Raw genomic sequence first — 12135 nt, 5'->3', positions numbered from 1 at the left:
TTTTATTGTCATATTCAAAAATATTGTAACATTTCACAAATTTAGAAAGTTTTTTAAAAATTAAACTTTTCGCTTCATAGATTTATATTATCGAGCAAATAATTAAACATTTAGTTTTTGTTTAATTTTTAAAATAAACTATGTAGTTTAAATTTTTTTTCATTGATTTAAGGTAGTAACGATTAATCATTGTTAGAGAATATGATTTTTGTTATTTAAAAACAAATCTTTATAATTTTAAAAGTTAACATCGACAAATCTCTATAATATTATTTGAGAAGTCAATTTCCTATGTGTCGCTCTCATATTAACTTTCACAATGGTTGATTACACTGATACCCTTAATCAATTAAAGATATTAAATACTATTTTTTTTTTTATTTAGTTTCCTTTTAAAATTTTTCCAAAAACATATACCTATAATAAAAAAAGAATTTTTTTATAAAGTTAAAAAAAAAACAAATTGAAAACGAAAATATATGTATATATAATATGATTTCAAAAAAAGGAAAGCTTACAAAATAGTAATATTACATTAAAAATATTTTTAAATAACATAAAATATACTTTTGAAGTAATAAAATACTATATTTATATCTATATTTTCTTAGATGAAAAACATAAATTTGTATATGATGTGATTTCATTAAGAAAAATTTACACAGATAATAAAACATAATTTTAAACAATACAAAAAATATTCAAACTAATAGAAGTATTTTTATATATCTATCTATTTTCTTAGAAGATTACATAAAATAATTGAGAAACATAAACTAATATATGTTTAATTGACTAAAAATAGTTTATAATTAGTATTATTGAAGTGTTTTATTTATTTTTCATATATTTTATTGACTATAATATCTTCCAATTACATCAAAAAATATTGATAAATTATATTTTACTTATATAATATTATTTTCAAATAAAATCACAATTTTGTTTACTGCTTATTTTTAAGAGATATTAAAAAAAATCGTTTGATCAAATAGTTTCAAAATAGATATATTATATTTTATCATTATTAAAGTTATTTGTTTTCTTAATATTAATTTTTATTTAAAATTTTATGTTTGTGGAACTTAATATAACCATAATCAAAATAACAAAGCAAATCTGAATTCTCATTTTTAATATTATTTAAAATAAAATTTTAGTTTCCATTAAATAAATCAAAGACATAAAGTTATTTACAATTTATAAAATATTTTAATTATTGTAAATATTAATATGTGTTCATAAGCTTCCAAAAATGTATCACCTACTTATCTATGTAACTTCCTATTGAGCATCAATTTATTTTATAATATATTTTTAAAAACATCAATACATGCATGTTTAAACGATAAATAAAATTGATTTGATTTGACTTGGTTATAATAAAAAGTAATTATATTTTATTTGAATTTGAAAGAATAACAATAACTCAATATACTCACAACATGAGTGATTCGACTAATCTAACTTATATCTAAAATCATAGATTTAACTACGATAAGAATATTTAATTTTATAAGAATAGTAATTTATTTTATAAATATAAATCATAGAACAACCCAAAACATATTAAAATGAAAATAAAATATTAAAAAACTGTTACAATTTTGTTCGTTTCTAAATTTATATATATATGCATGAGACTTGAGAATATTATCGTTATATTAATTTATGTAATTTGTAATCAGACACTTTACTTTATTTTATTATTTTTTATTCTAAGTATAATATATCTGAAGTTATACATAATCTTCATAAAATATATTTACATATTTAAGACAATAACCACATAAATGCAAATAAGAAATTAATCAAAATTTTAATATATTTAGAATAAAAAATATTATAGTTGAATTTAGAGATGCAATCCAAATTACGCAAATGATAACTAAATTGATTGTAAAAACAACAAAACCGATTAAAATATAACATATATAGAATCATATGTATTATTAAAGTAATATAATATTATAAATATAAATGATGCATACAAATTATAAATTAATTTAAAATCCTCCTATACATTAAAAGAGAAGTCAATTTAGTGATTTCTGCTGACATGGCATTAATATAGAGCTTCTCAGAAAAATTGTTATAATTCTATTGGTCGATTTTTTTAAATTTTATTTTTCATTTATTTTAATCAATCGCTTATGTAGACAAGCCCAAAACTATTGTTGATTTTGTTAAGCCCATATATAGCTAGGGGATAATAACTATCGATTTAGTTTAGTCTTGGGCAAGATTTAGAACTAAGACAAATATTAAAAAATTTTCTTATTATTCAAACAATAAACTTGCGCATGTTGATATCATATTAATTACATTTGCTTAGAAAATATTTTAATGTTTCTAATTAGTAGGGGTGGCGTTCGGGTACCCGTTCGGGTTCGGGTCGGATATTTCGGATATTCGAGTATTTCGGTATAGAGGTGTAGAACCCGAACGGGTATTTCTGTACTTCGGGTCGGGTTCAGGTATTTTTAGTTCGGATTCGATTATTTCGGATCGGGTTCGGATATTTAGATTTTGAAAAAAAAAATTAAAATTTTCATTTCTCAAGTTTCTTATATTTAAAAATATAACTTTTAGTTAACTAATTTTTTATTTTTAATAGATTGAATGGTTAATATATTTGGACATAACATTTTAAAACTAAAAAGGGATTCATTTAGTTATTTTTTTAAAAAATTTTGGATGTAACTTTTTGTTAATTTTTGAAATAAAAAACTTGACATGCATTTTCGGATCGGGTTCGGGTGCCACTTCGGATATCGGGTAAACTGCCCACCCCTACTAATTAGGTTGTTTGTTTTTAATAACTTACCTTTCTAATATGGATTACTTGCGCAAGTTGAAATCATTAAATATGCAAATCACATATTAACAATATGGATTACTTGCGCAAGTTGAAATCATTAAATATTATCGATTTAGTTTACCTTTGGGCAAGATTTAGAATTAAGACAAATATTAAAAACTTTCCTTATTATTCAAACGGTAAACTTGCGCATGTTGATATTATATTTATTATATTGCTTACAAAATATTTTAATGTTTCTAATTAGGTTGTTTGTTTTTAATAACTTACCTTTCTAATATGGATTACTTGCGCAAGTTAAAATCATATCATATGCAAATCATTTTTTGACAATACACATTTAATATCTTTCTTTAAACAATTTCATTATTTATTGTGCAAAATATTGTGCGTCATTAATATGAAAAATAAATCGACTGTATATATATAGGAGACACTCAAGGTCTTCAAATACAAACATTCTCTTTTCATTCTTTAAAGTATTTTTCACAAATCTTTCATTTCATACTATTAAGGTATTACGACGATGTTGCTTGTGTGCTAAGAAAAATGTGTTTAGACGCAAAGGCTCCTCATCTTTCATCGACTCTGCCACCCACTTTGCCTTGGAAGTTCAATAAACCTGTACAGTCTAATAAATGACTAACCCGCCAAGGCAATGAGCACTCAGAAGAGCTACGTTGTGTCATTAATGTTATTCGACAGTATGTTTTCTTAGCATATAAATCACCTTTATCTCCTCTATACTTCTATCTGTTAAATTTTGTTATTACATGACAGTGGCGATCGAACTCCAAAACAGAAGGTGAAACTAAATGTTACAGAGGAGAAACTGTTAAACCTGATGCTGAAGTACAATGGTGGAAAGCCAAGAGCTGAGGTGCGAGAGGCTCCAGCTTTTCTGTCATCCATCTTTTATCAGAACCTTGATTCATTTTATATATTTTTCTTATTTTTGTAGACAAAACTAAAAAGTGCAGTCCAGTTGCAAGACCTATTAGATGCAACAAGAATGTTAGTTCCCCGTACAAGGTAGAACTCTGAACTCAACTCTTTGTGCCTTGTCTCCAAAAAGCATGTCTGGTCTATCTTTTCCATGTGTTGAATACTGGTAACAACAATATGGTCTTCTTTTTTTTATATGTAGACCAGGTCGTGAGAGTGATAGTGATCCAGAAGACCTTGAACATGCTGAGAAGCTTCGCCAAGTTAAAGCAGTTCTTGAAAAGGCTCTTTAGTACTTTCTCTTTTTTTTTTTGTTGAATATAGTCTGGGGAAAGTATTACATAGTATCATTTAGTAATACTATCTTATATCATTTTTTGTTGAATATATTATCTTATAAGTAAGCTAGCATTATGCATTTTTAATTTAATTCATGAGGTCATTTCCTCACAGCAGAGAACCTTTTGAAATGGCGCAGGGAGGAAATTTCTCAGGGATATACAGGAAGGTTGAACTTAAGCCGCTGAAGTGGGATGGTGAAGGCGAAGAAGAAAGACCTGTAGAGGCCCTTATGATTCTTAAATACGGCGGTGTTCTAACTCACGTTGGTAGAAAACATGTGTTTACATACTTTACCATTTAATTTGTCATTGTTATATATATATATGTTTTCCAAATATGGAAGAATTGTTTAACTTATTGATGTTTGCTTCATCTGCATGCAGGCAGAAGAGCTTGGTAGATTCTTCCGATACAATATGTATCCAGGTAAGACCCCCTGATCTGTTACTTTTATTTTGGAGTATTTCACCGATGAAATGACCTTAAATTACATGTTTTTTTCAGGTGAAGGGACTGGTTTGCTTCGTCTCCATAGTACATACCATCATGACCTTAAAATTTACAGCTCTGACGAGGGACGTGTTCAGGTACGTACACCTTTTACATTGATACTACTGAAGATAATTAAGCATATGTGTTGGGAAAAAAATAATGTTTAAATTGGTTTGCATATGTTGACCAGATGTCTGCAGCTGCTTTTGCTAAAGGCATGGTTGACCTAGAAGGACAGCTGCGCCAATCTTGGTTTTCCCTTCTTAATATTATATTGTTGGTGCTTAATTTACAATGTCATCATGTGTTTACTAATAATGTCTTTTTATCTTTCTTGATTCTTTAAGGTTTCTTTGGTTAGCAAGGACTCTTCCATGTTGGATGGTCTTGACACTGCCAGCATTGAAATAAAAGCTGCCAAAGTTTGTCCCATGACTTGAGTCATTTTTGAAGTGTGTGTATCAGTCAATCAACAAGATTGATTTCATTATAATTGGACTATATATGCAGACTAGATTGAATGAGATTGTAATGTCTGGCAAAAAAATGATCAATGAATTACTACTATTTATTATTATCAAATCATAGTAGTAATTATCAAATTAAATATGCAAAAGGCAAAACAAAAAGAGAGAGGCATAACTTAAAATAAGTTAGCATATTAAATTGCAAATAAGCCAAAATATTTCAAAACAGTCAAACAACCTAGAAAATTAATAATCGAACCAGCTACATTTTTTTATTAGACCGGATATTAGTTTCACCAATAATCGTGGTCAACTTATCAACATGGTGCATATATGTCAAATGGACAAATCTACGTTTAAGTAACCCAACCTGTAAGGTAGCTGGATTTTTTTTGTGAATCTCGTGGACTGATCTATCGCAGATTGGGGTTCATAGGTAAAGTTTCAAGAAATTGTTATAATCTGATTAGTCAATTGTTTTTCATTTTTATTTATTTAATTTAGATCTAAAAATTTAAGATAAGTCTAAAATCATTTAATATCACTTGCCATATAATCTAACGAATATTACAAATAACAATTTATGGAAACTATTCTCAAAATTATAGAAAGATTAATAATGTTTTATTTATTACTTTTAATATTTATAACCTATAAAATATAATGAACAAAATTTTATATAAGATAATTATAATAGTTTTATACTTTACTTGATGAATTGTGTTCGAATAGCATTATATAATAACTATTTTAAATATTACAAAATCCAAAAATGTTTATTAATATTATTTTTAAATTATTTATCATTGTTTAAAGAATAAATTTATCATAATTTTAAAATAATTTATAAAATGTTTACAAAATGCAAAGAAAAGTTGCACTTTCAAGAGTTAAGTCGAGATCTGGATTAAAATCCTAATAACTGGTAAAGAAGGAAAGCCGCAGACAAAAACATTGAATGTTGTCTACAAACAAGTTTTTCAGAATATTTCGTAGTCACGGTACGTAATTTTAATCTACTTTTTTTTTCAAATACAAATTTTAAATTATATAAACTGTTACAATTATTTTTTTTTGCATTTGCCAGATGGGTTGTGATGAGTTAGGAGACCGATGACGGTATGTCAATTTAATATTATTTCATGTTCAATAAAATTTAGAAAGTTATAAATGTATCAAATAATGTTAACCCGTCAAATTGCTTACAAAATTTATTTAATTTTTTGCAGGTTTCTAATTGAATTTACTTTCTTTATCGAGAAATGTACTTCATAATTTATATTATTTATGGATAATATTTTGATTTTTTTTATATTTTCTTTTAATATGTCTACATAAATGTTTGTTTATTATTTATGGAAAAATAATATTATTCACCTAAAATAAAGAATTACAACACATATACAATACAATTATATTAATGATAATATAAAATCTGTTACTTTTAAAACTATACACTATTTATTCTATTTTTTGAATGAAAGTATCTTTTTAAACACACAAAATATTTTGTGACGTTGCAATTATACATACACACAATATCTGCCTCTTCATACTGACGTTACTGTGTTCCCTCTCGTCCATCTCAAATATTGACTACCAGTTTTTTTCCATGACTGATGAATTCCTCCAAAGACGGTGATATTATGTTGTAAAATCTGTTATTTCTAAAAACTATATAATATCTATTCCATATTTTAAATTTTTTTATGCCTGCACAGGGTGCGAGCCGGTCACCTAGTTAAAATTAAATAGCAATCAATTATTATAGTATATTTACTTCAAAAACATTTATACCCGTGCATGAGCACGGGAAATTCACCTAGTATTTAAATAATTAACATATGGAAGTATAGTATTACAACATTAAATTATATCTATTTAACTTATACTATATATAAATCTAATGGATTATCTATTGTTTCAATCCAATTGTTGATAGCCTCATAGCCCAATAAAAATTTCTTGTAAGCCCAAAATTTAAATGATAAGACTAGAGATTAAATGTAACATGATTTTCTAAGAATAAGTTAATTTTTGAAAAAAATCACACATGAATCAAGGTTGTGACTTCTGTTTTAATATATAAGATTGAAAATATATAAACCAAATGAAATAAATTCGTGTTTAATTCTGAGAACTTGACGCCCCTTACCATGATTCTATCAAATTCATATACGAAAACTCTATAAATTAATAATGTTGGGACTACACCAAAACTAAAGTTTTTTTTATTAATTTATAGAGATATTAATTTATCGATATACTAATTGAACCAAAAACTCAATTTGAGACTATAAAATTATATTATTTTATAGAGATTTTTAATATATCATTAATAAATAATGAATTAAGAAAATTATTAAGCATCAAATAAGTTTAATAAATATTATATTATTAAATAAGAAAGTGTATGATATTGTCATTGACTCGATTGACCTTATTTAACTTTCAGTTTTTCTATATTATAATTCTTAATTCGGTTTGGGTTGGGTTTAAAGTTATAGGTATGAGTGTTTTCTCTAGCAATAACTAGAAAATTGATAAAAATTTACCTATGCACTATGATTATAAAATACAAATATTAACTGAAATTTATGTGTAAAAACAAGTTGTTAATTATAAAATAAGTCTCACACAACACATGCAAAAATCTAACAATACTAAAAGGGAGATATACTCAAATTCTAAGCTATCCACATCATCAAATAAAATCGGTCAATCATTGCTGAGTTGCCATGTCATCTTTAAAATCTAAATCATATTTTCTTGCAAAAAGAAAAACTAAATATTGATCTTTAATTTACTAAACTGTAGTTACAATATGACAAGCAGTCGTTACCCTTTTTTTCCTCCTTCTCATGAGAAAACCATGTTGTTATTGTCTCCGCCAATCCACATTCTCACCACTAGCACTCATAAAGAACCATTTAATCCTTGCAGAAATCTAGAGTTTATCTACTCTTCCAACTCCTCACCTTGAAACTCCATATTATGGCTCTGTAGGTGCTCTCGTTCCTGAAACCCATCATACTCTAAAACCCATCTCAACGCAGATTGTCTACATCGACTGCATAAAAGTAGGACGTATTCTTGGTCAAAGGTAATTTTGTTTGCTTTAAATCTAATTGATTCATGCATATTTAATCTGAAACTATTTTTTTGTTTTGTTACAGATGATGATCATGTGGCTTTCTCACTGCTGGCTTTTGCTGAATCACTATGGTTTACCCCAAGAGCGAGGTGATAAGTAGATATTTTTTCAATGAGTATTATCGTTAAGTCTTAGACTATAGCTCAGATTCATCGAAAATGCTTGTGCGCTTTATAAGCACTTCATTTTGCTCTTTGGTGTCTTAAGGAGCCTTAGATATCTTCTTTCAGGTTTACGATTTCTGTTGCTGCACACCATTTTAAATAGAATTCATATTATCAGTTTTTTCTCATATGTGTTTGGTTCAGCTTCATCTGCTTAAGCCGCCGTCGAGTCATGTGACCGGATACAGGAACAGTAGGCATACAACGAGGAATAATGGGTATGTCATATTTCTAATATTTTCTTTTTAACTTTCCCCCAATATTTTCAGTTTATTTATCATAATCTAGTCTTGATGGGTTGGTGGAACTCCTCAGCTTAAATTATCCCTTATATATTAAAAGAGAAGCATTGACTTTAATGCATTCACACTAACTTTGCCACGTGTCGCTCTCACAGTCAATTTAAAAATTTTACGCTTACGTGTCGGTTGCATAGAACTCCTCTAAACTTTGTTTCCTATTTTCCATAAAAGCTACAACAACAAACCACATACGTGAAAAAGAGAAGTTAAATGTTAAAAGCTCTGTCCAAGAAGAGACATGGAGACGCACGAAGTGTAAACCAACGGAATCGAGCTAGAACTTGTAAGAAGAAGGGTGTCTAAATATTCTTACTGTCCCATAGATTTCTGGTACAGATTGGTTGCTAGCTTCACTTCCTTTGCTGTTCAAGGAGACTAAGTTACAACCGGAGATCATATCTCCGACGAAGGTCCAGCCACCATAGTTGATGTTAGAATCCGACCCACAGTTGAGGTAGAACTTCTCGGGACGAGAATATGGAGAAGAGGTAGCAGAAGGGGTGTGACGTGGAAGAAGAACAATAACTGTAATAGCCATGAAGACAAAAACAGAGTATCTAAAACAGAGTTTCGCCATAGTTGTGACGGAAAAACTAGAAAGAAAGAGAGAGTCTAATAGATGAAGAAACATGTGGTTGGATGTGAAGAGGATTTAGGAAAAAGATGACACTGAAAGATAACAAATAATTGAGATTATTGGAAGAAGACTCGAGTTGACTTTTCAAGTCTTTGTCTCTCTAACCAATCTTTACCTTACGCTTCTCTCCAAAACTAACTTAGTATTTTTTTATTAAGTTTGTTTGGTTTTTTTTTTTTTGGCAAGATACATTTTTCTTTTCTTTTATTCAAATTTGGTTTTATATGAAATTTTCACTTTTGATGTAGTAACTTGATTGAATTTATCGAATTTTATATCTTTATGATCAAAATATTTTGAGGTCGTTTGTATAGTATTTATATGATACTCAACATCGACAAGTTTTGGTTTACGCCGAGGACCATGTCGACGAATTTAGTGTATATGTATTTTAGAAAGCGAGTAATTTCGAGGACCATATGTCTTTGGCTCTGTCCACTTACCATTCACGATGAGAGAAGCAAGCAAGACTTTTATTATATATATATGGCTTCGTTGAGACGTTTCGAGCTTCAACTGCATCTATGTCTTCCTATAAGAAAGCTAGATGACGAAAACATAGCATGAACTTGCAGAACCGTTTTCCTCTCTTTTCAGGGAGTTTCTTTACAGCTTTTTTTTTTTGTTTTATAACTTTTATTTATGCTATACTTTTTGCTAGCATAGAATGTCACTTTTCAAAATTTCTAAATTCATTTTTTCAAAAAAAAAATTAACAAAGACTGTCACGTAAAACTTCTATGCATATGATATATTTATAAAGTTTTTTATTTTTTTTCTGAACTCTGACTTTGTTTGTTTAATTTGTCACAGGTGCAAGTTACATGGTGATAACTGCCCACTTTGTGGACGCAACATGGCAGCTGAAGAAGCTTATCATAGGCTTCAAGTACGTGATGGACCACAAGGGGCAGACCATCGCAACTGTGCTCTTGGAGTGTCTAGCTGAATGGGGCATTGAGAAGGTATTTTGCATTACAGTAGACAATGCGACTGCTAATACTTCTGCCATTAGGAGATTCCATAGGGATTTTAGTGATGTATCCCCTGAGTCTTTAGTTCTAGACGGGAGTTTCTTGCACATGAGGTGCTGTGCTCACATCATCAATTTAATTGCTAAGGAGGGTTTGACCGAGGTAGGAGAAAATGTGTTAGCCATTAGGAACGCTATTCAGTATGTTCGCTCTTCAACACCTAGGCTTAATGCATTTGATCTTAGAGTCACTACTGGGAGAATGAGTCGAGGTAGCTTACCTATGGATATTAAGACTAGATGGAATTCAACCTTCCTTATGCTGTCTAGGGCTCTTCAGTTTAGAACTGCATTTGATAGGATGGAGGCAGAAGATAGGTTGTATAATGATTATTTTTTAGAGATGGAAAATGGGGTTAAGAGGTGTGGACCACCTTCTTTGAGAGACTGGAGTGCTGTTGAGAAGCTCAAGAGGTTTCTCATAATCTTTTACAACAGCACTCTGGTTGTTTCTGCCTCTACGACGGTTAATTCTTACAAGTGCTACGGTGAGATAGTGACCATAGAAAGAAACCTCACTGCACTAGCCAACAGCTTCGATCCTGAGTTGAAGGTGAAAGCGTCGGAGATGTTGCAGAAGTTTCTCAAGTACTGGGATGGTATCAAGAGTGTCAACAGGATGCTGATCTTAGCCACTGTTTTCGATCCAAGGAAGAAGATGCAATTTGCCAAGCTCTGCTTTGAGAAGCTCTATGAGAAGGAGAGCTTAGAGTCTAATGCAATGCTGGAATCTGTTGGTGATCTTCTCAGGTATTTGTTTTATAATCATGAATTTAATCTCCGAGACCTCAATAACAATGCCTCCAAAACTTGTATAAATATTTTATTTATGTTTTTGGATCTCAGGTCTATGTTCAAAGAGTACAACACAAGACTCAGAGGGTCTACTGGAGAAGCCTCTCAGTCAAATCATGCATCATCATCTCAGCCTCCTCCAGAGTCGCAAGATCAAGGCCCGGATAGAATGGAGCTGGTGGTTGAAGATTTCGGTTATGAGCGGATGGATTGTGTTTACAAGGAGATGGTTGCTGAAAAGGGAGAGGATTCAAGGGACGAACTTGAAGTGTACTTGAAGGAGGCAGTTGAAACTCCTAAGCTCTTGCTTGGTGTGGAGTTTGACATTCTCGCGTGGTGGAAGGTCCACAAGATGAAGTATCCTGTGCTTGCTGAAATGGCAAGAGATCTACTCGCCATGCAAGTATCTTCAGTGGCATCTGAAAGTGCTTTTAGCACCAGTGGGAGGATCTTGGAGCCATATCGGAGTTGCTTAACTCATTACATGATAGAAGTTCTCATGTGTACTGAGCAATGGATGCATGCTGACATCAAGGTGAGTGAACAAGTCACTACAAATGAGCAAATACTTGCTGATGTGGAGTTGCTTGATCGACTTCAGAAAGGTATGTCTATCTTTTCACTTAGTTTCTTTATACTGTCTTATGTGTAGTATTTGTTTATGCAATGAGCTCCTTTCTTATGCCTTGTTTTTATGTTGTAGAGTTTCAAGCACAGACGCTTGATGATTGAAGCTTCAAGGTCGAAGCATGAAGTGGAAGAAGGCGGGTGAAGGTGAAGCGGGTGAAGGTTGAAGCATGGAGCTTCAAGTTTTCTGCATTTGGTTTTTATTTCTTTGAAGTTTCAAGTTTGAATAATGTTTCTTATTTTGGTTTTAAGCATTTCATTATGGCTTTGTTTGCATTCTCTGAGTTGTTAAGTTTTTGACTCTTCTATCAATAATAAAGGGTTTTTGGTTTTATATCAGTGTTGCCTTAGGGGTT

At 30.1% G+C, this 12135-nt stretch overlaps 1 long non-coding RNA gene across 1 annotated transcript; it reads left to right on the top strand.

Moving 5' to 3' along the window:
• The first annotated feature begins 3601 nt into the window (after positions 1-3601).
• On the top strand, positions 3602-4052 carry LOC111203017. The gene is made up of 3 exons (XR_007340343.1): positions 3602-3701; positions 3783-3853; positions 3969-4052. It is a non-coding gene; the product is annotated as an uncharacterized LOC111203017 (long non-coding RNA).
• Positions 4053-12135: the final 8083 nt, after the last annotated feature.

The sequence above is a fragment of the Brassica napus genome, chromosome A6, assembly GCF_020379485.1.
Source record: "Brassica napus cultivar Da-Ae chromosome A6, Da-Ae, whole genome shotgun sequence".
Taxonomy (NCBI): domain Eukaryota; kingdom Viridiplantae; phylum Streptophyta; class Magnoliopsida; order Brassicales; family Brassicaceae; genus Brassica; species Brassica napus.
The sequence above is the reverse complement of the archived record's forward strand: the minus strand, read 5'-3'. Positions and strand labels throughout refer to the sequence as shown.